Source organism: Diorhabda sublineata, chromosome 2, assembly GCF_026230105.1.
Source record: "Diorhabda sublineata isolate icDioSubl1.1 chromosome 2, icDioSubl1.1, whole genome shotgun sequence".
NCBI classification, from domain to species: Eukaryota; Metazoa; Arthropoda; class Insecta; order Coleoptera; family Chrysomelidae; genus Diorhabda; species Diorhabda sublineata.
In genome coordinates this window covers 24,764,464-24,792,170 of record NC_079475.1, presented here as the reverse complement: position 1 = coordinate 24,792,170, position 27,707 = coordinate 24,764,464, and the positions used below count along the sequence as shown (strand labels likewise).

Below are 27,707 nucleotides of genomic sequence, written 5' to 3'. Positions count from 1 at the left end.
CAACTACGAATTGGGAATCCATCATCTTCGAAAATCTATGAAAATGTAGCTAAAATCCCAGGATTTCTTCTGAGCTTCGGCTAATAGGAATATGATATGATAATACTTTTTGAAAATAAATTTGTAAAGAAAGATATTTTTTTAAATCACCTTATAATTAATTCAAAAGAGTTCTATCGAATAAAGTTAAATTCATTCAGTTTAAATTATCAAAAAATGGATGTAATGTGTGAAAAAATAGTTAAATGATCATAATAATAAAACAGAGTAAACAGACGTATACAGTAAGTTCGGATAAATTCTAAGGCACCCACATTTTATGGTACTTCTATGTTAATTTACTTTTTAAATATTGTTTTACACAAATCTTCAATTATTATACATTATTTTTGATTAATCACTTCATACGTTAGTATCTATATCAATGATTTTATAGCTCAATAGCGGATTTTCAGCTAATTATTAGAAATTACCTACTAGTTCCTATATAACCAACTTTCCTATACATTTCTGTATCTATATGTTTAGTTTTTCAAATTTGTGATCAGAGCATCTATTAAGTTTTTGAATCATTTTTAAAGACCGACTATACCATAATTCAAGCCAGAAATTTCATTTTTTTTATAGTGTTATAGAGTTTTCTATTCATGTACCCAATGAGATTCGATTTTATATCCATAGGATTGTAAGTCGCATTTATGAACCACAAAGGTATTTTACATTTGAAAACTCATTTGGATAAAGGCTCTTTTTTCCGAAATTTGTAAAATCTAGTGAAATTAATTGAAAACCTATCATTTAATGTTTCTCCAATGTTTTCATCGAACCATATATTTTCATCAAAAGCGGGAGTGTATGCGAATTTCAAACAAAAAGTTGATAAGAGTTATTAAAATCTGATTAAAAATTCTCTCTAGGCAGATAAATAAACTAACAGAATAAGTTTAACGAAATAATAGAAATAGAAAAAATTCATCCAAAAAAGTTAAAATGATTTTTCTCCTCAAACATCTGTAGTACATACTGTTGGAAAAATATCAGGAATAGATAAATAATTTTCTCAGTTTATTTAAAATTTTATCTTTAATATTGGAAATTTTGTATGTATAGATTACAATTATGATAATGAAATGTTGCCACTATGAACGATTTGAATCAAATTCTAATTATAAAATTATTATTATTTTTGACGGATTTGTAGATATGAATGGAATTTGATGTGCATCTAAAATTAAGTCAAAATTTTGAAATTCTGCCAACTTTTTCAATATGCCTTAGTCTAAATAAACATTTGACGGTAAAACAAATCTTTTTCGTGCTGCGTCATCGCATGCATGATTCTATTTTACATTTTTCATTAAAATGTGTGTTTCAAAGATTTATTTCTGGTTTTTATGTACATATATATTATATACGTAGGAGTGAAATAAAAATTTAGTTGGAAATGAATTTATAGAAATTACCGATTGCAAGTTTCAAGATTTGTACTGATTTTATACAAAACACTTTGTAAATCTAATGGATAATTATTTTCAAATCAACCGCCACATTAACTTGAGGGACAAATATGTGTTGAAACATCCGATTTTGATGAATTTTTTTTAAATCTTTGTTTTTACGGCTGATTTATGAGAAAAATATGAGAATAAAAAATTGAAAACTTAAATTAGTTTAGGTTAGGTAGGTTAAGTTAGGATCGGGGGGGTGTGCTAAAAATTCAAAACAAATTTTCACATTTGGTCTGCTTTTCAAACACCTCACCCTTAGTCAACCTTAATAAGATACCATTTTTTTAATGGTGAAAATTTTCAATTTTCCAAAGTTAACTTTTAATTTTGTATACTTGATTACAATAAGTGATTTTAAGAATCCGTAAAAACGAAGATTTGAAAAAAATCATCGAAATCGATTGATTGTTTGAGTTTCTAGAGCCTAAAAACGAAGAGACAATTACAAAAAATAGGACTCAAAACAAGTAATTCTCTATACATACAAGAATTGAATAAAATCAAGAACATTAAGATGCATTAAAATCTTTATTCATCACGACAAAACGGCCAACATTTCAAATCAAGTCATTAGAAATTATCTAAGATATGGTTTAAGAACAGGAATGGAATTCGTAGTGGTCACTTAACGATATAATACAAAAACATACTAAAGAGAATGAGATAAAATTCAAGCGTCCACACTTTGGGTATTGTTATGATAAATTTTACAAATAATGAATATCGGTATTTCGGAATAAGCGATTAATCGATTGTAAAAGTAACAAAAACATCCACCCGCGTTTGAGGTGGATGTTGTACAACAATGACGCCCTGTATACATCATACGATACATACACGAAGTTTTTTATAATTATCAGAATACGCCAAAATTATTTATAAGAATACATAATGACTGTTAGTCACTTCCACTATGATGTCATTGTTTTTTAACATTGTTTTATAGTCTCGTCATGTATTCAAATTCAGTAGTTAGTAATCTGTTTTTAGTCCAGGAGCTGTCAATCTGAAAAGTCCCCTCATACCGTGCAAGGTTGGCGAGGTTTGCGTGGATTTACAAAGCCTGAGAAATGTTTGAAAAATTAATTATTAAAAAATTTGATAAATGTTTCTTTTTCACGGTTTGAAATGGTTTGCGTAAAGTGTATTCGATAGAAAATTTCATTCTCTTTCAGAAAAAATGTACGCAAACTAATTTCTCTCTCAATACGTAACATGATTTTTTTATTTTGTTCGTTTCAATTTTATGATTATCTTGGTTTGCGGGCTCAGAAACGGCCGGAAATATCCAGCACACCAGCTTTAAATCCATTGACTCCGAACTCATTTTCGGTAAATAGAATTATAGTCAATAAATATAATCAAGAGTAAATGTTTCTCACTGGAAATACTATAGTTCCATAATGATTATAATTTGTACTTACGGTTTGCGCCCACGATTCGATTCTTCTCGATGATTAACAGGTATAGGTATAAATTTTTTGTAACACTAAAGATGATACCCACTATCACTAAAAGTTTAAACTTACGTTCGCATATTTTAAGTTTTTCATTTGTCTCAAGAGTAAAACGGTTCAACATTTCTTAAAAGTTTCTTTTCTTAAAGAAAACGGAAAATATTCTACTTAGTGGTCGCATTACACATAAAACACTTCATTCTGTATTTGTAAAAATTGAGTAGAAATATTTTTTAACATTTATTCTTGATTATATTCTTTGACTATAATTATATTTATCGAAAATGAGTTCCGAGTCAATGGATTTTAAGCAGGTTTTCTGGATATTTCCGGCCGTTTCAGAACTCGCAAACAAGGTAATCTTAAAGTAGACATTAAAAGAAACAAAATAATTTCCTCCCTCATCACACACTTGCCTGACTCTCCCGGCCAAAAAAATTTGTTTGCGTAAATTTTTTCTGGAAGAGAATCAAATTTTCTATCGAAAACACTTCATACCATGAGAGAAAAATATTTATTGAATTTTTTAATAGTCATTTTTTTCAAAAACATTTTTTCGACTTTGCAAATCCAGGCATACCTCGTGTTTTCACTTCCTATAGCTTTGAACTATCAATTTTCCTAAAAATATTACATGCATGGTATGAAGGGACTTGTCAGATTGGCAGCTCCTGGACTATTCGTTTTAGCAATTAACTGGTCCGATGAATCGAAAATGTACAATCAGTTAGTACAGAATGTTTTTACTGTATGTTGTAAGTTTCAATTTTTGTTAAGTATTAATTATAATTAACTCCCCAGATGAAAATTTTTTAAATTATGGAAAAAAATCTATGGGTTATAATAATACATGTATAATGAGGGTTGCATCTTTTCCCAATAATTTGGGGGATTGAAGTATCCTCAACTTTATTAACTGGCAAATACAAAAACATAAATTTTGTTTGTTTTTTGCTAGTAACAGTTTCCAAAAACATGGAACTCAATAGAGAATTACACATGATTGTTATAAATGTTAAAAGCACGTTTGACTCAATAAATGAACAAAAAATGATAGTAGATTTAGAAACACGAAAGGTACCCAGAAATTTGAAGATATTAATAGAAATTATATTACCAAACACTAAAACCAAAATAAGATATTTTTGAAGACTAACAGAAGAAATAAATTTAAACAAAGGAATCAAACAAGGCGATTCGCTCTCTCCAGCCCTGTTTAATATATAATAAAATATATATATATATATATATATATATTCTGTTTAATATATAATAAAATATATATATATATATATATATATCTATATATATTTTATTATATATTAAACAGGGCTGGAGAGAGCGAATCGCCTTGTTTGATTCCTTTGTTTAAATTTATTTCTTCTGTTAGTCTTCAAAAATATCTTATTTTGGTTTTAGTGTTTGGTAATATATATATATATATATATATATATATATATATATATATATATATATATATATATATATATATATATATATATATATATATATATATATATATATATATATATATATATATATATATATATATATATATATATATATATATATATATAATAAAATATTGTTTGATACCTAAATAGACTATTGTCGTCCTTAAAACAATATAATACTGTGAATCTTAAGAAGTGCTTTTTTCAGCATTACAAACATCTGTTTCCTTAATGTCACCACAAACATTTTTAACTGCGACATTAATTTATTTATATTTTGTTATTGGTTGTATATTTAAGTCTTTAAATTTATATTGTCGTTGTTCACAGCAAAAAAACTCTTCGTTTGTGACGTTCAAACATAATATAGATACTATTTGACAGATGTCTTTTATATATACGTAGTTTGGATGTTTATAGAAAATTACGAAACGCGACAATTTTAAATTGAGATTCTTTAATGTAGTCTCGTTCTTACCAACTATAACCACCTTTGAGTGCTTTTAGTATCTTGAAAAGTATTTTTAGTTGTAATACCACAAAAGTGTAGACAATATAATCGATCATACTTCTAAGTTATGTTTCTCCAAACACCTAGAGTACAAACATTATAAGAGACGCATCCAGAAAGTATTGATGGGCTACAAATACAGCAAAGTGTTTGCTATTTTAATATGTTCTATGTTTATACGTTTGTCGATTTATCTGATTATCCTAATTCGATTCGCCAGGATTCATAAATTTCTTCTCATATCCTTTGCATGAGAGTCATAATCATGAGAGAAATATTAATAATGTAAAATTGTTGATAAATGTATCCGATAATAAATTGTTGGATGCATTAGAAAGCATTGAAATTGCTGAATGTTAGAATAGCTCAAATAGGGACAAAGAGACAAATTCTTCACAGCCCATTATAGTTTATTAGTATAAAGGTGAAAATTTCCGCCAAAGAGGTTTTCCCGCTGGAATTAATTTTCTCATGAGAAGGTTTGTTGGAGGATCAACTCAGTAGAAAACAGGTCAAGTTATTAGGTTTGAGTTTAGTTTCTGGACACGATAACTTTGATATCGAAACGCGCGTCAGAAAGTGTAGTTGTGGGTGTTGGTGTAGTGGTAGTGTAAACAGTGTGTTCAGTATGAATATAACAACAGTTCCAGAAATTTCAACTTAGATCAATCAATTGAATGTAACCTTTTTCACTATCGCTTGTAATGCGTTGCATTGTCTTGGCGTGAGAGAATTTATTTCTTCTGAATATAGCATCATTTCTTCGTGACTTCTCTTCTGAATTGGTTCAATAATATACAGAGGCTATAACCTTACTAGGCGGTTTTGGACGACTTTCTGGATTCATCCCATTCAGTTGACTGCCGTTTTGATTCAGGTATGTTATCGTGAATTCGGCTTTCTACCATGTCAAGTTAATGTTGAATTCAGGAGATTTTGATCCTTGTGTCGTAAACAAAAGTGAAACAATAGTGAATGAAGAATTTTATAAAATTATTTCGATACTATCGTAATTCATTTTCGAAAATGGTCTTTTGTCTTCTATTCTAATAATGTTTGAGATGAACTAACTCAATTTCTTTCTTCTGCTTGTAGTTTTAATTACCAAAATAAAGAGAACTTGAAGGAACTTTCACGTGTAAGAAAGGAAAATGGTTGAATGCTATAAACGCAAATATAGCGTAGACTTTGACATTTACTGACAAATCCTACCGTGAAGCACGTACAAGTATTAAGGTTATTGCATGCCTCTAGTTGATATGTATAGTTACCTTTGGGTAAAACTTAATAACTAATAATGTTCATATTTGTAATTTGTAATAACTACTAAAACTAAATGGGTCTGTATTGTTCACAAGGGCTATTTTTTGTTTGTACCTAATTGCAACATATTGACTTATTGCCTCCAAATTCACAAGATAACTACTTATATTGGAGACTTAAAACTATGCTTTACACACAGAAATAAGTTTCAAAAGTTCATGTAAAATAATATCTTCATAATGTCTGCTATCTCTTCCAATTTTGATTTTCGCTATTCAGTGATGAGATTTAGAACTTTTTCATGATTTTTAGGGTTTAGGGTAACTGCCTAAACGCATAGAAATTTGCATAGTAATCAACATAATACCTAAGCTTTCACTTCAACAGTATTTTATCCTAATAAAAAACAATAATTTATTAACACGAACGGAAACAACTTTTGTCCCATTCATTTCAAAAATTATTAGAGGGAGTGAATGAGTGAGTAGAAAAGATGATACTTTAACCCCGTAACAGACCGGGAATTTATTGATCGATTTTAAATGTAGTCTAGGTGTAGGTGCGTACCTGTATATTTCAGATTCAAATTAATGCCGCAGGCCTTGCTAAGCGCTTGACGTTACTATTTGTTTCCGGTTTATTCGTTTTATTGCAATCAATTTTGCAGTTGGGGGCTGTACTCTTATTTTGATTTATTCCAAAGAAAACATCCATGTAATATCATTTTCATAACGCTCCAGTTGAATAGAAATAGGAAGAAAGTCAAAGACATTTCAAATTTATAATGCACTTAAGCAAAATGTTTGGTTAATCTTCAATAATCAGTTTTTTTTAACATTAAAAATAATTTATTTTACTGCGTCGCAAACATTCCACCAGTAAATTGGAATAATAGCCTTACTATGCAACTACTATTGACCAAGGTTATAAATAATTAATTCGATTATTATTAAAAACTATTATTATGCACCTTTCCTTCAATTTTACACTTCAGAGAACTCTTACACGTTCGTTTTGAGGATTTTCCTTTTATCTGCTAATAGTTTCAATATATCATTGAACAAATGAACAGAAGCTTCCGGAACAACTGCTAATTGGATTGGGAGTTTGTGCTAGTGTTTGGGTTAGCTAATGTCTAAAACACGGTTAGTTATTTTCTCTCAATCCATGCTTCTAATCTTTAATGTACCTGACGCGTCCACCAAATTTTAGATTTCATTAACACATTGAACAGGATCGGCTTCACGGTCTATGTCGTAGACGACAATATTAAAGCAATAAGTTTTTTATCCAATAATGATCGTTACATTGATATTAAGAATAGAAAAACTTACTGTGTGCGAAGACAATAGTTTTTATCTTTTATCATGATAAATTTCTTATAAAGATACATAGTTTTTAAATTATAACCATTTCATTTATCTTCACGAATAAGGACTATTTAGTAGAAGGTAGTGTTGGAATTCACGTGAAGCAGAAATATCTTCAGTATATCGAAATGTATTTATTTTTCCTTACACTCTTGGTATCTGAAACCTTTAATCTTGTTAGTCTGGATCGAAATAATTAATAGCTCTAAAGTTGTTTATTTTATACAAGTATTTGGTATTTCGTATGGCGGATAAATAGTAAAAAAAGTGTTTATCAAATTAAAATGTGTTTCTCATTAAACGAATGAAATATGTCGTTGAAGTATAGCAGACGAAACGAAAGTTTGTTGAGCCTAAAATAATTTAGATTTTTATTGACTCGCGAGATTCTCGAGATTTGAAGCGGGAGAGAAAGTAGACAGTCCAAAAATGAATACTTCAAGTTGCACTGTATTTAACAATCAATAACAAAATCATGACTGGATTGTATTAAAAGAGAATTGGACAAATGTGTGATTTCGTCGCATTTTTTCTTAATAGATTATTGCTAATAAAAGTTTACTATTCAAACAGAAACAAATAATCTGTAATATTCTATATTAAAAAGCATTTTTAAAAAAGTAATCATACATCAAATATCAACAACTCACAGCTGTTCCCGTGAAACCTGCTATTAAGAATACATTACATCTCGCTACTTCAAACAGTATAGCCGCAGCCTTAATTCTCATGCTCATGAGGAGTTAAAGATTGCCATCTATATGAATTCCGCCTACTTGCTCTTCCACGTGTTAGTTTTGTTTGAGCTGTTGGAATGGATAAAGAATCTGTACCCCAAATGTCGTATTATGCCAAAAGTGAGTGCTATATTGGTGCCTAAAATTAATTTTAAAATCAAGAATCTCGTGAAAATGTTGGTACTGATACTTATGCCATGTGGAAAAAGACTTGATTTTATGGGAAAAGACAAGAACAAATCAAGAAGTTGACTTTATTGTGGAAGGAAGTGCCAATATATATATATATATATATATATATATATATATTGGAAGAGCCCATTTTCAGCATTAAAAATGTAGATCATAGTGACAAGCATTGATGATTTTTTTTAATACTCATAGAATTGTGTACACTAAGTTCCTGAAATTCAAACTATGTATCAATATTATTACCTTTCAACTCGTGAGCTTCGTGAAAGAATAAGGAAAAATAGCTCGACCTATGGAAGGATAAGTCTTGAAGTTCATACGGCTCTCTGCGCATTCTTATTAAGAGCTTCTCGGCTTGACACAGCATCCTATTTTTACACTATCCACTCTATTCAGGAATCTTGTGCTGTGCTATTTCTATGTGTTTAATAAAGCGAAATCCTCATTAACAGGAACAAGATTTGAACTTGTAAAGCTGTGAAAGAGAAAAACTCGCGAGTCTTAAAGGACCTAACACTGGAAGACCTCTAGTACTGTTCCAAATAATGGGGGAATTGAATGCGACTCTACTACCATTTATTTCATAGATTTTTCAGCTATATATACATACAAAGCTCAATTTGTTTCTTCTAGAGCCAAAGAGATTCATTAGAAGAAGATAGTCTCTTAAATTTTCAGTAGAGTTGTGTGAGATGAATAATGACTCAAGATTAGCCCTTGGAGATCAAATTATGATTACCTAACCTAATTTTTAAAGTATTATTAAAACATAAAGCAGAAACATGTATAACATCCAGTGAAGAAACTCAACTTAAAATACATTGAATATTTAAGTATTGTTACGAACTCGTCCACGACTTGGACCGTGAAATTTGATTATTTCTATAGAATCGAAAATTTGGGTTTATGTGCCTGGTACTAAATTCGTGGAAATATTGCACAAACTTTTGATATTGTTTTTTATTTATTTAATTTATTTACATCCGCGATTTGTTTATATTCTATTCATAGAATCAATTTCTAGGAAGGCCTATATATTTGTTTGCTTACTTTCTAGAACAGAATGATCGAGAAATTATTTTTGTATAAATACTCGCTTGTTTATCAGCGAGAAAGTTAGTGAATAATTGGATGTCATAGTGAACGTATCGAAGAAAAAAGTTACAGATGAATTCAAATAAATCATACGTATTTTTATCAAATATTTTCACAGAAATCAAATCCACATTAACATGATCAGGAAGTATATAAACCAAAATAACAAAACTAGAATTTATTTCGGTAAAACAATAGAATTGATTAATTTAAAGAAATTTTATTTTCACGTTGAGAAATGATAGTTTATACTCGTTTCCTAATACTGGAAAATTTTTGAAACCCATTTTATTCACATTTACTTAGCTCACTCAACTTTTCGTAGAATAGAAATAAAATTCTACTACTAGCATATGGAAATCACTTTTCGCTAATTTAATTTTTGTTTTACTGAAAATATGATGTTCAATTTAAGGGTAACCTCACCTTGTAGGGTGTGTGATAGAGAAAATGTACACGTAAGTTAGAAAGGGCGTGGGATAAACCAAGCTTATAAATTAAATAACAGTAGCTCAACCAAGCGCGCCTCAATGTAAATGAAGTCCGTTGTAAACTGTAAAGTGAACTGAACCTCAATACGTAATTTTGGTTACCTGTGTAGTAAATTCTGTAGATTGTGCCATACTACTCCATTGTAAGGTATGTATTACCTATGAAGAAAAATATTTTTATCATAATTATCTTTATCGCTAATACAAAAATCGAAGATAGGACATTAAAGAAACGATTTGAATTGGGTTATGAGCTAATTCTATTGGTTTAAGGGATTATTCTATCAATTTTAAATTCTTAGATTCTTTTTGGCCTGATACACGCTTATAAATTTTATTCATAAAACTATTTACAACTTTAAAGTTGAAAATGATTATGTAAATACCCAAACATCAAATACATTGTATCAAATTGAATCGAATGAAAGATTTTCTAACCAGGAATTATGTTCAAAACTGTCAAATTTATTAAGTATAATTCTTAGAACTGCGTAAAAAACGATACAGTGAATAGATGAAGTGAAGAATAAATTGATGTCTTCCATTTTAAATAACAAATCCAGCATTAGTATGTAACTTAACTAGTAATGTAGGTCATCACTGACACGGATGAAGTTTGAAGCACGAAGAGAATTTTTTTCTTTTGAAAAGTAAGCACTAAAAGTAAACACTAAAGTAGTTCGAATGGTGTCTGGCCTGCCATGTGAAAATTCCTGTGAATATTGATTTTAAACTTCTGTTATTTGTTGTGTTCGGGAAAGACGTGCCTTGGTAGATGATTCCACAGGTTTGCACACAATCTCCAAAGGAAATTTACGTTTTGGCTTCTGCAAGCAAACTCGATGTTCATGAACCACTTCTGCGGTATGTGGAGTAGGTATTGCAAATACTGTTTTAGGTGGTAGTATGTTGGACAACTCGGAAGAGCATCTGCCGTAGTATTATCGATAAAACAGTCAGATCGTTCCACATATTGATTTACTTAAATTTTATCAATTGATTAATAAATTTGTGAATAAACTTCTTCCTCTGTATTAGTATCTTCTTATTGTTGTAGTCCAAAGCGGCGCCGTGTATGTGCAAAACACGATGACATCGCTGCCGCGGTGAAGGTTACAAATATACCTCGAATTTACAATATAATTGAGGTATTACTACACTTGCCAGATGTAGCTTTCAGAATTTTTTTTTTCTATGTAGATATGAGACAACCCATATAGGTGCTATTTATAAACTTTGTAAAATTAACCAATTAACGAATCTCAACTCGTGCTTATATTTTTATTATGTATAAAAATAGGAATAGAACGTTTAAAGTTTGTAGGTATATCTTGGTAGTTACGACATGTTAATGAAAAAAAAATTGCGGACTCATCCGGAAGTGTCTAAGGATTCTTGAACCGAGTGTCGAGAAGGACCTTTGTCATATAAAATTCTGGAAAAAAAATAACATATAATGTCACAACATATAGAAAACACATTTGGGTAGAGTGAGAACACAACTCAATATGACTTTTACTTAGCCGTTTTAGTTTTCATTACTTCCACAAGACGATTTTTCATTATAAATTTGGATCCTTCGCAGAACGAAAAGATATGCGATTATTTATGTTATTTTCTCATTAACAAAGATAATTTTCCAAAAATAATGTTTTTATCAATGATTGGATTGAACTGGGAGATTAAATTTCATGGCTAACTACCCCCGAAATCAATACTATAGATACATGAAACAAATATTGTACAGATTTTAGACAAAGCACAAAAATAGCTAAAAAACACATTTGACATATTATTTTTGGCGCAAATATTAAAACCATTGGTCTTTGAGAAATATTTGAATAATGTTATCAAATTTGAAAAAGTATACGAAGGTTGCTACTTAAGTTCAGCTTCATATTAGTAAAAAAATTGAATCAAACCGCGAACATTTTCATGCTATGGTTTTCTATAACTATCTACGTAGTTCAAACCAACTCGCTCCGACTTTTGATAAAGCAACATCTCGAGCAACTGTGTTTCACTGATTTTCCGAATTCAATCGTGGTAGCACTTCGCTACTGGATGACTTTCGTGACGGTCGTCCAAAATCGATGCTGATATTGCAAGATCGTCAGTTAAAATATCGTAAGCTTGAGGCATACCTGTGAATTTGTTCCACTCAGATATATTCAATATTTCATGAACATTTGGCTGTCAAAAAGGTTTGTTCGTGTTGGATACCGTATATGATAATCGCTCTAAAAATGCTCGTGTCGATTGGTCCAAAGAAATGGTGGAAATAATTCATTCGCGCTGCTTCCAAATACGTCTTTAAGATTGTGACAGGCGACGAATCATGCATTTATGGCTACGAATCCGAAATCGATTTTTCAAAACGAGCCAAATCCAACAAGTTATCGAAGCAAATGGTCTCCTGTTTTTTCGGAATAACTGGACATGTGGCCACCATTTTATTAGAGAAACGTACAGCGGTAAATTATGAACGCTACATCAGCTTTTGTTTGTCAAAATCAGGGAAACCAATCACAGAAGACAAATCATTCTCCACCACGACAATGCGAGCTGTCACACATCAGTTCAAACAGAAACGTTTTTGAACAGTCAAAATATCGAATTGATGGGTCATCCGCCGTACAATCCTTATTTGGCACCCAATGATTTCTTATTATTTCTGCAGATCAAACATAAATTGTGAGGTTAACTTTTTCTACACCTGAAGAAGCGGTTGATCTGTTCAAATCACAGTTGGTTCAAACGCATTTAGAAGTGTATTGATCTTAATAGAAAATACTTCGAAAAACAATGAATCCATATCCAATTATAAATATTAAACTCAAGTAGAAACGCTCGTATTATTAATGTTTTCGCTTTTGAGTAAAGTTGAAATTCAGCGGCAAGGATTAAATGTAGTCAGTTAATTGAAAATGAGGATATAAATGTGGCAAGTATATGTACTGTTAGTGTTAATTTCGTAACGAATTCCAACTTTTCCACAACGTTATTATTATCATTTGCACAGAATTAAGAAAACACAATCTAGCTTATATAAATCTCAAGACGATATTTTTATGCAACAATTAGGAAATATTTCAAGAATTATATATATAAAAAAAAGTTTTGATCTTTATATAGTTCAAGAAAATAGGTCTTAAAATAAGTTCTGTGACCGAAATATATCCATCAAAAATGTTTTGGAAAAAACACAGTACATTATTATATTATATTACTACTCATAAAATTTTATGAGTTTAAAAATTTATACAAGCATTTATACTATTAAAAGTCACCTGGAATCTTAATTAATTATTTCCCATGTATATTATACAGGTCGAAATAATTTTCAACCACTGAGAAACGAGGAATGTAGATTCTTTGTATTGTCAAACACACCACGTGGTTGTACACACTCGCTCTCTCAATCCTAACATAAAGTTACTTGACACTCTGTATAAAACATAGTATTTCACTAATTGTACCAATCAATATTTTCTATCACCCTCTGGACATTATTTTCTATCGCCAACTCGCCACATCAATACCAAATCCTTTATATTCCTTGTCTGCGAATAGACGCAACTCCGACTATACTGAAATATAATTCACTCTGTATACACGTCTGTTCGCCTATATAAAGTTAATATAATGGCACAGAGGCACTCCTTAGGGCTTTGGCCCCGTCTCGCAGCGCCGACAGGGTGTGGAATTCCAACCGGGATTGTTTCAAGGAGGGGGCGAACAAGCCTTCATGTTCGTTTAACGAGTAACTAAGGGTGGATTTGTCATTGCGTGGAATATATAGGTTTTTAAAATAGATCGTATACGAGTAGTATTTCAAAAGGAAACACAATGTTAGTATTAAAAAATATATTGAATACCATATAATAAAAAAACATTCACTTTTACAAACTTCAAATATGAAAAATATATCACTTGAAACAGTGTAAAAAGTGATGTGAAATGCAAAATATAACAAAATAAAATTTGTATAAGAAAAAAGTTACATTTTAAATTATCAATTTTTCTTTGGAAAAATTGTGATTTCCATGTTTTTATTGTTCCTATAACATGGATATAAAGAAAGTGAAAAATCTCAAATTTAAAATCTCATTCAATTTTTCGGTCTAAATTGAATGGAATAAATTATTAAAAATCGATATTTGCTTGCTAGTAGCCTGACTGCATGAAACAAATGTGTTTAATTGAATTAAACCTAATCATCAGTTTGAATGATGTAATTGTGTCTATTAAGTGGTAAATACTTATTAAATCATTTCTTATTACCTGTTTTGTTACAATTTTTCCTCTTATTTCTATTTTACCGCTTTATTTATCCATTTTTTTATTTGTTCTTCAGTGTATATGCTTCCAATATGATTTTTATAATGTCTTTCCAATCTCATTTTCTGATACAACTGAATAATATTAATTGGTTTTTTTTTAAGGCTTTGTTAGTATTGTATCGAGGTTAAATTTTTCAAGGCTTTGAAAGGAGAAAGAGGGTTAATAGATTCATTTTAGAAAAAGTCAAAATTCATATAGAAACTTCTATTCAACTTCTCTCAATACAAAACTAAACCCAAGTGCGTTGCAGTGTATTGCCATCTCATTTCTATTGCTTTAAGTATTTTCTTTCGAACTTCAGCTATCACTATATTTCCTTTTCTATTTTCCTTCAGGTTTTTCAAATATTTTGTTTCAAGCTTTTCTACATTCACAAATGAATTGCTTCTTTCTTGTTTACTTGTCTTTTTTGTTTAAATCCAATTCAAGCGTTTTAGTTGTTCTAATACTTTGAATAATTTAGAGCCATTACTTCAAAGTAGTGGCGATTGTAAGAGATTATTTAAACGAGGTTTTTCCCAATAGGTGGATTGGAACGATCGAATGGCCGGCTAGACTCCCCGATTTGACTCCTCTCGATTACCTCTTATGAGGTTATTTGATATCTGAAGTATATTTTAAAAGGCCAGACAATATTGCTGATTTAAAAGGATAACGGAAGAAATTAACAAAATAACGCATATAAAATGTGTGAGAATTCCAAAATCGCCTCGATTATTGTCAAGAATTGAAAAATACATTTTAAATATTATGCTACATTATTATCTTCATTGTACGTAAAGTTTTGTGATAGAGACATTATCAGAATTTTACATCTTAAAACTAAATTTTTTCAGTTATGATTGCACCAAATTAAAAAAAAATCCTATTGCTAAACAGTGGACTTTCCTTATTTAAAATTTTCCAGGGGGTGCTTATAATTCAGAGGTGGTGCTAGAGCGGAATAATATTACAGTAAACTGTCAATTTAAGAATAAATATTGACCTGTTTCAGGTTTTTTCCACATAGCACCTAATAACGCTAAAATTGAATTGATTCAATACATATGGACCGCATTATATATATTTTCTAATATAAATGTTTTAATGAACAAAAACGTTTTTATTGAAGTTCAATCTTTGGCAAAATAAATATAGAGACTACCTACCCGTGAGTGAATGAGATGGTAATAATTGGATTTTAACGATGCGATTAAAACCCAACGCCTAAAATGGCATTCGGTACGTGCATACGTTGAATGATAACGAGACTGTTTTGTTTCGTTATTTTATACGGATGTCGCATCGAAATGCTCGTACGAATAAATATAGATGTACTATGTATAATAATAGTGAATAGAATATTAATGAAGCGTTTGTTCATATTTTTTTCCGATTGCTTCGCGTTACCAACCATCATTACTCTGAAAGTTATTTATTCATTGTTGTGAAATTACAATGATAATAAACTTCATAATAACGATCAATAAATATCAATTGAGAATAGATATACATACATTTAGTCCTAGACTAGGTTTTTATGAACAGCACTATATTGTATAAAATCTTTTTTTCTACATTTTAATTTAGAATTTCCCCAAAAAATATATAAGAAATTATAGTGTAAGAATTAGGTGAATAGACATATATGATTAAAATTATGCTAGAAATAATCACCACCTACATCAGTACAAAAGTTTGAAGCCAGTCATCTTTTGAAATGCTTCAAAAAATTGATGAATTGCTTCATCTATTTCATCCCTTATCGTTAACGTAAAAGCTTTTTCGGATTAGAGAATAATGATTGTTGTTTTCACTTGAAAAGTCAGCTGTCTCCTATGCAGTGTTTGACGATGCATTATCTCGATGCAATATGCAAATTTTCACTGTATGTGCAGGCGAAAATCTTGTCGTTCACGTTGATCTTCAAGCTTATTCAATTTTACTAATTCTGTGCGACGATGAACTTCTGTCACACGAAGTTGATCATGCAAAATTGAAATTACTATTGCGCATCCAATCTCAAGAGTTGCTTCAATCGCTTGATAGATGCATTTTGGATCTTTTCCGATCATAAGTCTCACTCTCTCAATGCTATCAACAGTAACTGAAAAACAGGGACTACCAGCACGTACCTCAATATCAAGTAATATTCGTCTTGTTATAATTTCGCTATACCAGAGAAACACAGTTGCTCTTGAAGGAATTTCGTCACTAAATGCACGTTGTAACTGTTCAAGACGTTGTTTATTTGAACCGACTTCGTAATCATAGTATATCACAGTGTACACAGAGCTTGTAACCTAAAGGTCGCATTTTGGGCTCCGACTAAGCTCATCATGTTAATGTGTGTTGTCGGGGTTTGTTGCAAGATTTTGCTGTGTTTAATATGTACAGAAATTTGGTATGCTTTTGAGTTCCAAATGGGGCGCCACTCAGTTTTTTAACCTAAAATGAGAAAAGTATAGAAATAAGTTGAGGTATCTTTAGGAATAAAGCTACTTGTTGAAAATTAAATACAATGATTTATATTTGAAATTATAAAAAAAATAGGTTAAAAAAAGTTACCCGCAATACTCTTGAGTTTTGGTTTACAGGAAATAATGAAATAAATTTTACAAAAAAACTAATAAGTGTTGATCTGACCTTTAACAATACATGAGACTCCCTACTTGTCAGGACAACATCCGTGGAATGCGGTCAGGAACTAAAGAAGTCAATCGTCCCGGACTAGGTAATTCCACGAGTCAAAGGTTGACGTTAAATCCAAATTAAGGTCGTCTAAGTTTTAAACCCCAATAAAGGTCCTATATCCAAAACTAGGTCCCTTTCTTTTTAACGAAGGAAACTTATATCTACTTCTTCTTGGATGTCAATTAACAATTTAATATTCCAGAATTTTAGGCCGGCTAAATCCCGCTTTTCAAAAGTCTCTGGAGAAATTGATCTTAACGCTACGACGGTCGCTGACAAAAAGAACAAGGTAACTACCGCTCCAATCGTCAAATTCTCAGGCGGAAATATCACGACTTCTGCAAATATAAAATTTGGAGCCAAATTTAAAAATTTATAATAAAATCCATAATGAAAAATTCCACAACGGTTTACAGTCAAAAGGAAAATATAAATGAAGTTAGCAGCAGACTTCTTGAGCAAAATCGGGTCACATGTCATGACGACAATCCAGCCAGGTGCAACAATAGCTCAATTTCAAAAACACCAGCTTACAAATCACTTATCAAAACAACCTTTCAACGGACTGAACAACCAAAAATCAATATCCACACAATTTACAAAATACTGCACGAATAACTTAATTCATGAACAGTTAACTAGATGTTGCTCGAACCTTCTAAGGGGGAAGCAACTTGGCTCTTACAAGCAACATAATTCTGCAACCAGTTATACCACGTCTGGCAAATTTCGAATAGTGCTTGCCTCCTTTAGGCCAAGATTTGACCTCAACAGAAAACAAACCAAACATTCAATTTGTTTATATAAAAATTTTTCAACAAAAGGACAAATTAAACTGTGCTAAATTGTGCTGTATGTCACCAACAAGTACATACAAAACTACAAAAGAGGTATGAAATATAATATGTAAATATTTCTACTCAAAGATAATATGACAAAGTATCTTATAAAGAAAATTGTTTAGGCCCTAGTTATAATGCAATATCTTAGAATTAGGGACAAGACAAGTGCTGAAATCTAAAATACTATAAAAATAAAAGCATTGGTGAAATTCAATAAGATTCAATACCATAAAATTTCAAATCAATAATTTAAAATCTAAAATTTTTCCTTCCTTCATTGATATAGGCGATTCGCTAGCTTCTTTTTCGCAGTCACCTTACCTGTTGTATTGCTAAATTGCTGCTCCATGGTTTTCAAGGGCGATTTATCGCTTCCAATTTCAAATCTTCTATCAACAATCCTACTGATATGCTCCTTCCATTCCTTTTTTCTACCCAGAAACCATTCATTAACGTTTTTTAGCTGAAATGTTCTTTCTATGTCCCCAATTCTCTCTGTCGATGAAGATTTTTCCAGTTATTATATGGAATACTCTCATTTCGGTCGTCTCTTATAACTGTTTTGTTTTAGCTGTGTGAGGTATATCATAGATGGTCTCACAACTACCTTATAGATTGTCGATTTCGTTTTTATATCTCCATATTGTGTCATTCAAACAACCTGCTTCGTTCTCTGTTTCGTAAATATTTAATTTGCATCTCCTACTGGAAAATATTTCTTTCAACTTCCAGTTTACATTTAGTGGTAGTTTTGATGTTGTCCTGCATTCAGCTTCCTATAGCGATAGTGTCATATTAAATTTTTTCTCAGTGTAGTTACATTGATATAATAGTCGCTGCAGACAATCTTATTCACAGCCGTAGTCTTCAGCGTGGTAAATAATGGTGTTCATAGTCGAAAGAAAGTAAGCTTGATCCGACAATCTTCCTCCCATTTTCGGGTTTAGTATCGGCAACATAAATACTGAGGTTTCATCTATCCACCGATTATAAAGGCAGATTTATTGACTGTTGACCAAGATATACAGAGTAAATCGTTAAATGATCTTATAATATATAGCAACACTAAGTTTTAGGGATCCTTTAAATCTATTAGTATCGTTTTTATATAAAACAAAATAGCTTCGACAATGTCAACGTCAAATTAAATCTCTCCTTTCATATTTTTTCGTGAATTACTTTTTCCAACATACTACATATCTTATGTCTGATAATTAGCATGCTTCCTTTGGTGATTTATGGAGATTGATGTAGCCAAAAGTGTAGCTGTCAAATCTCTTTGCGTGATACAAGCTAATGCTATAGATACCACGGACGATACGAACTGTCGCTAGTGCTTGGAAAAGGAAAAAACTGCGAACCACGTTATCGCTGAGAATACAGCACTCATACGTGAGAGACAACCCTCACAATTTATCCAGTGATGTTAAAACGTTGTCTTATAGATCTCATTAGACTTTCCTAGTGCGTTAGCCTTTAATAGTTTTAAGACTTCCCACTTCTCAACTATAAATGTACATAAAAAATATGAAATCAACAGATAATTATGTACCTGCACGGGATTTAAACATCATCATCATCATTCAGCTCATCAGCGTCCACTATTTGTCAGCAACCTTCCGTAATTGAATCCATCTGTGTCTGCTCTGTTTGATTGCATTCTCTCAACATCGTCAGACCATCTCGTTGGTGGACGTCTGTTACTACGGTTTTCACCTTGATAAGCCCTCCACTCCAAAATCTTTTTCACCCAACGTCCTTCGGCATACGTAGTTACGTGACCAACCCAGTTCAATTTTAACTTTATAATTCGCTCCCTTACATCAATAGTACCTGACATTTGTCGCAGCTTGTCTTTTAAACGAAAGGCTCAGAATCAATATTTCCATTTTTCTCGGAATGTTTTGTAAGGTAGTGGTAAAACGCATTGATCCAAAATCTTTCTCTCGGGGCATAATGGGATGTCTAAACGAAAGGTATGCTTTAGTTTCTCAAATGACAACCAAATTCTACATTTTATCTCACTGGTTGCGCCCACCAATGCGGATTTCATGCTCTAAATATTTATACGAGTTGGTCAAGTACCATTCTTTCTGATACAATCTATAATATTAGCAGCATCTCATTAGCTCCATCGATACGATCTGTGTTTATAACCATGGCGTCGGCGACTCGCAGCTGATTAAGTTTCTTCAAAATCTACTCTTTTAAAGATATATTCCAAAAACGATGGGAATTTCTTTGGCCTCAAAACATTATCCTGTCGTTTTCTTGCCAGTGAAAATAGTGGGGAATCCTTATTACTTACTAACATAATAAAATTAGTATGTTACTGTTTCTAATCGGAATGGTATTTTCAAGAAAAAAAATAGATGCAATGATTTTTACCACATTCCTCGGATCTTGATAGATTCAATTTCAATGTCCTCACAAGACTAACAGTAACTAACCTTTGATACATTTGTTTGTAAAGGATTTGGATTTAATATTGTTGGACTGTTTGGATTAATAAAATTGTTAAGTATACACACACACGAATGTTTATTACTATTTTTTCGGTTGTTAAATCGGTTCATCTTCGAAATAAATGAGGTTTTAGAAACGGCACATATTGTATAGCATCTTGTTTGCCACGTCTCTCAGAACTGTAATTCGAATGCCAATGTTAAGTAGTCTGAATAATTTTATCCTGTTCGTTTTTTACTTGGTTTATTTATTTATCTATTTTAATTATATGGCATGTGTTTAATGTTACTCTCAATAAAATAATCAAAACATATGTATCCTTAGCGTTACCTTAACTGAAACACTAATTCTTGGTTATAAGTTAGTCCGATTTAAGCACCATTGATCGTAGTATGTCATTTACCTCAATCTACTTTTCGAATTTGTTTGAAACTGTAGTTTCTTCACAATATGTATACCGAACATATCGATAAATCTAATTTATATCACTCACTGCTAAAAATAATTATTAATCTTATTTACACGAGTCATATGATTTTATTTCACGGTAATTTCATTACGAAACAGTTACGGTTTTGTACTGGGAATTTCAATATAATTTGACTCATTTGACTTCGTTAAGTTATAAAAAAAGTTGCGCAAAATCAACTAATTATTTTCGACCTGATAATAAATATATAAATAAATTAATCGTATAAATACAATCAGCACGTTTTACGATAAAATTATAAAATTATTGGACTATGCTGACGATCTCTGTATAATTAACTTGTCACTGAAAAGCATCCGAAGATGATTTTTCTTCTTTGGAATTTGCAGCAAAGAACATGGATGTATGAAAGTGATGCTTGCCGTATCAACGATACAAATAACGATATTACCAGCACAAGAAATGCATTGAAAGACACTTTCCCTTTTTTTGGAATTGGAACCTAGGAAAATGGGTCGCAAGACTATTGAAAGCAAGACAAAATATATGACGAGTGATTTTCGCTGGATGGACTCAACGATACAACTGACCATCGTTGCATTATTACCAGCACACGATCAGCTTTGGAAGACGCTTTCACTTATTTGAAATTGGCAGCAAGGAATCTGGATATTGAGATATATGAAAGCAAGACAGACAAATTCATAACGAGATATTCAACTCAACGATACATTTGACGATCGATGCATTACTAGCAGCACATGAACAGCAGTGATAGACGCGTTTTCTTCTTAAAAACTGGAAGCTAGGAAAATGGATCTTAAGGTAAATGAAAGCTAGATCAAATGTAGGGCGATTAGGGCCCGCCGGATCAACTCAATGATGCAACTGATAATCAGTGCATTATTAGCAGGACACGAACAGAATTGAAACATGCTTTTTTTGAAAAATTGATAGCAAGGAAAATGAATCTTGAGAATCATGAAAACAAGATAAAATGTTTGACGATACATATGATTCCGAACAATCAGGATAAAAAAAGCTGTAAAGCCGAAGTTAAGTTGGTTGGACTGCATCAGAGGAGATGCCAGGAATTTTGAAATTTAATTTGGTGGTAGGCTATCCGTAAAAGAGAACACTGAAAAGAAACAGCTCATTAGCGTTGACGTTGTTGCGTCTCATCAGAGCGGTGCAAAAATCTCTCGGTCGGAGTCCCTAATTCTAACTTAATTCAACACTAAAGAGATCTACAAATTGGTCAGATTAGTTCAACATTCTACACCATAAGGTCTGTAGCGCCATGTACACTTTCAACTACAAATCATAAATTAGGTAAAATTTAGCCGTAACCAGTGATATGGAATACATTTTTAGTGATATTTTCGAATTATTGAAATTCGATAAAAGTTTTAGAGTGGGAGAATAGTGTTTTAAGAAATGATAATGAAAAACTCGATATATTACTTTATTAAGTTGGAATTTCTAGAACCGATGGAGATATGGTGAACACACTGTTTACACCAACACTCGCAATCACATTATCTGGCGCTCGATTCAGTAACCACCATTGTCTTCAGAGACTGAAGGTAAATTTAAACCTAATGACTTAACGTACCTGTTGTATACTAAATTTTTCCACCAATAAAACTTCTCCCGCGCAAATTAATTCCAGCGAGAGAATCTCCTTGGAGGGAATCTTCACATTTATTTCTTGAGTACTAAACTATAGAGTGGGCTGTAAGCAATTGGCCATTTGTCCCTATTTAAGCTACTCTTATATTTAGTAATTTCAATGCTTTCAAATGCATCCATTAATTTATTATTGGATTTTGGTATTTTATCCTTAGTATTGCCCAACAATTGTTTTAATGTATTGTTTGATTTATAAACCAATCCAATCCTTTTGTATAAACAGGATTGAAAGGTAACAGAGCAAATTTTTCTTGTTTTTCAAAATGTTCAGTATACATTACTTTATGTTTGATGTATTATTACAATTAACTATTAATAAATGGTAAAAATTGAACAGTATTTTATTTAATAAGACTACAAAACTTTTTAATAATCATTTGAAGAAATTCTGAAAATCGCTTAAAAAACATCACTTGAATTTGAAATATGTGAAACGGTTCTGTCAACACATGCTGCAAAACTGAGAAAGGATCCAACTTTTTTAAAATATATTCAGTTTTGTGCAGTTATTTTCAATTTTTTTTCTCTATATATGAGTTAAAAATTCATGTCATTACATAGAAATCTCATTTGAACAATCCAATCATAAATTTTAACTAATACAAAACTACTATTTTTGAATATATCCCTGGACGTGTATACATGATGCGGCTAGGCAAACGTTACGGAATGGGTAACAGAGAAATAAAATTCGACTGAAAAAACTATATGCATGATAACTTCAAAAGAGCCCATTATATGCATTATAATTAGAACTAAAAGTACCTTGGAATTGACATAACCAGTTAAGGAGATATAGAAGACCAGGTAAGAGGACTAGTAGCTAAAGCAAAATAATGTCGTGGGATGTCTTCAGAATGTAATTGACTGAACAAACATCTAAGACATAATAAAACATAATGACCTATACATCATAAACAAATAGAACAGAAATATAAAAAACAAAACTCTTGGAAACCATCGAAATGAAAAATATCAGGTGGATCTCGGAGAAAACACTATTAGACCGAGAATGAAGCAAAAGCGAAAACAAACAACAATTACCAATTGCAACGCGGAGTAGAGGTCGTCCACGAAAGAAGTGGAGTGACAATCTAGAGCCGGGATGAGGAAATATATCAAAGAAGTGACAGGTATTAGACCTATTTTGGAAGAAAGACGAAGAAGTGTATACATGCAACTTCACCTCAATACTTAATTGAATCTTATTAATATAAAATTAATACCAGATTGCATCGTTTTTTAACTTTTATCCTAGTTAGCCAACCTTGCTCATTTTTGTTCAATAATTCAATAATAAAATAATTCAATAACCTGAAAGATTTTCATCCAAAAAATTTTTTTCGAGCACATAGTTAGAATATTAATCAAGATATAGAGAGGTATTCAAAAGGAAATTACAAAACTCTATTTGCAAGGAAATGAACGAGAAATGTTTAATCTTTCCAATTTTTACATCAGGAAGAGAAATCCTAATGGATCTTAGCTTCCTCTTAAATAGAAAAAAATATGAGTCCAGCTCACACTCACACTTGTTATTTCGATATAGTACAGAAAACTGTGGGTTCCGTTAAACGAAATCTTTGGAAAAATGACGCAGAGGTAATTTTATCTGGGAAAGATTTGTTTTTTCAAAAATTTCATGGTCATCTTCAATATCAATAGTCATATTTATTTTTACTTTTAGTCGACATTAAAAGACTGGAATAAGCTTGAGAAATATTTATGTAGTATTCAGAACAACCCATTTTTGTGGATTATCTTAAACCAAGTTTTGCAAATCATAAATAATGTTTTCTCAACGGTGCATTCCAAACATAAACCCCAAGCAAGATTAATCAAATAAATACGATTAAAGTCAACGGTGAATTTTATCGTAAGAGAAGAAATGTGTACATAACTCGCATACTGACTGCTTTTTATTTATTTCTATAGATTCCCATTCAGAGAATAATGTTATAATTTTTGGTGGAGGCGTCGGGTTGTCCTCTTCATAATGTGGAACCTTTTATCTCCAATTTTAGTGAACAATGTAAGTAAATACAAAAATATTGGACAATTATATCAATTTTAAATTCTCAGAATCCGGGATAAGTGAATTTACAAAAAGTTCCGAAATACCAGATTCCCAGGATCGCAAGCTTTTCACATACACGCCCGGTTACCCTACACAAATCGAAGTTCATAAAATTCTATTTTTGTCTTGCCTTGAAAATACTGAAATACAAAAAATAAAGTTTTTATCTCAATGGAGTCACATTTGGTACTATGAGTATTCGAAATTTACAAATTGTTCTACGAAGTCTGATAATTAAGTAATGAAACTGATTTTTTACCTCGCTTCTGCGACTAAAACTTACATTGAGGTGTCTAGTGATGATTCTATGGGTCTTGCACTATTGTTTCGTTGGTATAAAATATTTGAAGATGGCCGTGAAAGCGTGGAAGAGACAAACGCGCACCCAAAAATTGTCGGTTAAATCTTCGAATGAAAGCAGACGAACTAAGTATTAATCGAGTAACCGTAAAGCGAAAATTCTCCATGGTAAAGCTTTGTTCCAAAAAATCAAAACAACATCGAATGTCAATCGCAGAAAAATGTTTGGAACAGGTAGAAAAATTTGTTTAGAGTTCTAAACCAAAAGGTCTAGAAAATGAGAAATTGAAGGAATTTATATATATATATATATATATATATATATATATATATATATATATATATATATATACACTTCTATATTTTCAATATTTCATCAAATTCAATCAAATATTCTTAAACAGCATCGTATAATGATCTATTTAACAATTATTTTGAGGCCAAACATCTATGTGGCATTTGAGATCAGTCTCCATAAAGTGAATTAGTTCGATGAACCGGTCACTCTTCGCTGCAGGTGGCCTCTTTCTTTGCTAATGTTATCTCGTCTGAATAATACTACAAGGGAGTTGAATATTTACATGATTTTCATGTCAGATATGTACGGGTGTGAAAGATAAGGGGATTCAAAGAATGTGTATATTTGTTGTACAAGATTTTTGAAATATTTGAATAATTTTGTATATCACTAATGGTAAATAAATAATTGGAAGGAATTCTGGAAGGCTTCTTTTGTTATGGCTTACTTTTATCAGCTCTGTTGTAAATGTCTCGATGTCAAAATGTTTCTCTTCCAGTACTTTTTTATCTTCGGGAAAAAAATGGTGCTAAATCTGGTAAATAACGCGGGTGTGGTACACTTTTAAGGAAAACTCGTGACTTAAAAGTAACTTTTTACATGATGCGTTGTTATTTTGAAGTAGGAAGAGATTCATCTAGTTTTCAAGTCCCTTTGTACATCGTTTAGCAAACTTTCTAGTAAAGCATTGTAAAATTAGAATTATACTTTCATTGACGGGTCTTTTTAGGACAAAGCGAGACCTGATTTTTCATTGAATCTTTGTCCTATAATCTGCTTTTAAATCCAATAACAATTTTGGCAATATTAATGTATTGCTCATGATCCGTGTTTAAAGAAAGACATTGCAAACATATCCCATTAAAGTAGCTGCATTAGCAAACTGTCAAGCCTTAACGGGTTTAAACTTGTCATTGCTTATCTCAAAGAATGAGTATTTGAGACATACTAGTTGAAATAAAAGAAGCGTAGTTTGATGACTCTTTGGATCCCTATCACAAATTGGATCAATTTCTCAAAAGTTTGAAAATCAATTTCTGGTAAATTCCAAGAATTTTTCACATTCTAAAAAATATATTTTTCACTTTGATTCATTCTTTGTGTCTTTGTGAGAGAATTCGCAATATCGTCACACATTTTTGATTTCATTTTTGATGTATTTGCACATTCAAATAGTTTTCAATCAAAAATGTTTTTTTGTGTCTAATATTTTTTTTTCTAATAAAAAGTAATTCATGAAAATAAGCACTATAAGTTTAACGACAAAATGAATATTTTGCCCATAAATACATAGTTTTCAGGATTCTTTTGAATCACATTATTAACTTTCGTGCAATAATTACGTGGTGCGATTTTTACACTAAAAATAAATTCTGCTTTCTTGATTTCCTCGAAGTTTTTCCACAGTTATTCTTTTTAACGAGGTAATAACACTACTGACACATATGTATTGAACGTTTATCAAATGTTTGTAAGTATGACAGTGTATATCTGTGTATAGAGACATTTCAATAAATATGATCATTTCCACCCGCTTAATTCGATGTTTCTATATGCAGGCGTTAAGAAGCGACAGCTTCGCGCTGTTATCGTTTTTTTCTTCTTCTGTACAAGTCAAATATATTTATATAAACATCTTTAATGTTTACCACCCAAGTGAGAAAACTGAAAGAAGATACACGGAACATGTACAGGGTCGTATTTTCTGTGAATAGTTATATTACTTGAAGAGAAGCCCTGCTTTGTACAAAATTAGAGAGATAGAATATACCTACTTTTATCATCTGAAATCAATATATTTTGATAAAGATTGAAGTTAAGTGGAAATGTCAATTTTTTATCAACCTTTCAAAAAATATTAAAAAACTTAATTTTGTGTCAAACTATCTTTCTTAAACCTAATGCTAGTGAAATACTCTATCAGGTTAATTATATTTTATTCGACCACAAAATTTCTTTCAACTATCCACTCTACATAATGACACAAGTTTAATCTTCGCCAATTTCCACTCAACACCAAATATCTCGTATAAATTTAGATAAAACGTTGAGAAGAAAGTGCATACAATGTTCTGATCATTTTTGATTTTATATTAAGAACCAAGATTGAAAGTTCATTCGATTTTAGTGTTATTATGCACTATGTGAAAAAAACCTGGAACAGGTCGATTTTTATTTTTAAATTGACAATTCACAGTATCAAAATATAATTTAAAATAATATAAAGTTCTTTAAATTTGGTGCAATCATAACTGAGAAAATTAATTTTTAAGATGTGAAATTTTGATAATATCTCTATCACAAAACTTCACGTAGAATGAAGATAATAATGTATAATATTTAGAATGTAATTTTCAATATACTTTACAATTTAATTAAATGTTCAAAATGACCACCATTCACTTTTGGATTTTGGAATTCTCGTACAACATTTTGTATGACCTCAGGGGTTATTTTGTCAATTTCTTCCGTAATTTCAACTTTTAAATCAGCAATATTGTATGGTC

General features: G+C 31.0%; 1 protein-coding gene and 1 long non-coding RNA gene across 2 annotated transcripts in view; one reads left to right on the top strand and one right to left on the bottom strand.

The window, feature by feature from the left end:
* Positions 1-27,707, top strand: part of LOC130452703 (uncharacterized) — a 192,545-nt gene that overhangs the window by 100,788 nt on the left and 64,050 nt on the right. The window lies entirely within an intron of this gene.
* LOC130452711 (uncharacterized) lies at positions 13,931-21,019 on the bottom strand. The gene is made up of 2 exons (XR_008910991.1): positions 20,734-21,019; positions 13,931-16,849 (listed from the first exon to the last, which is right to left on the bottom strand). It is a non-coding gene; the product is annotated as an uncharacterized LOC130452711 (long non-coding RNA).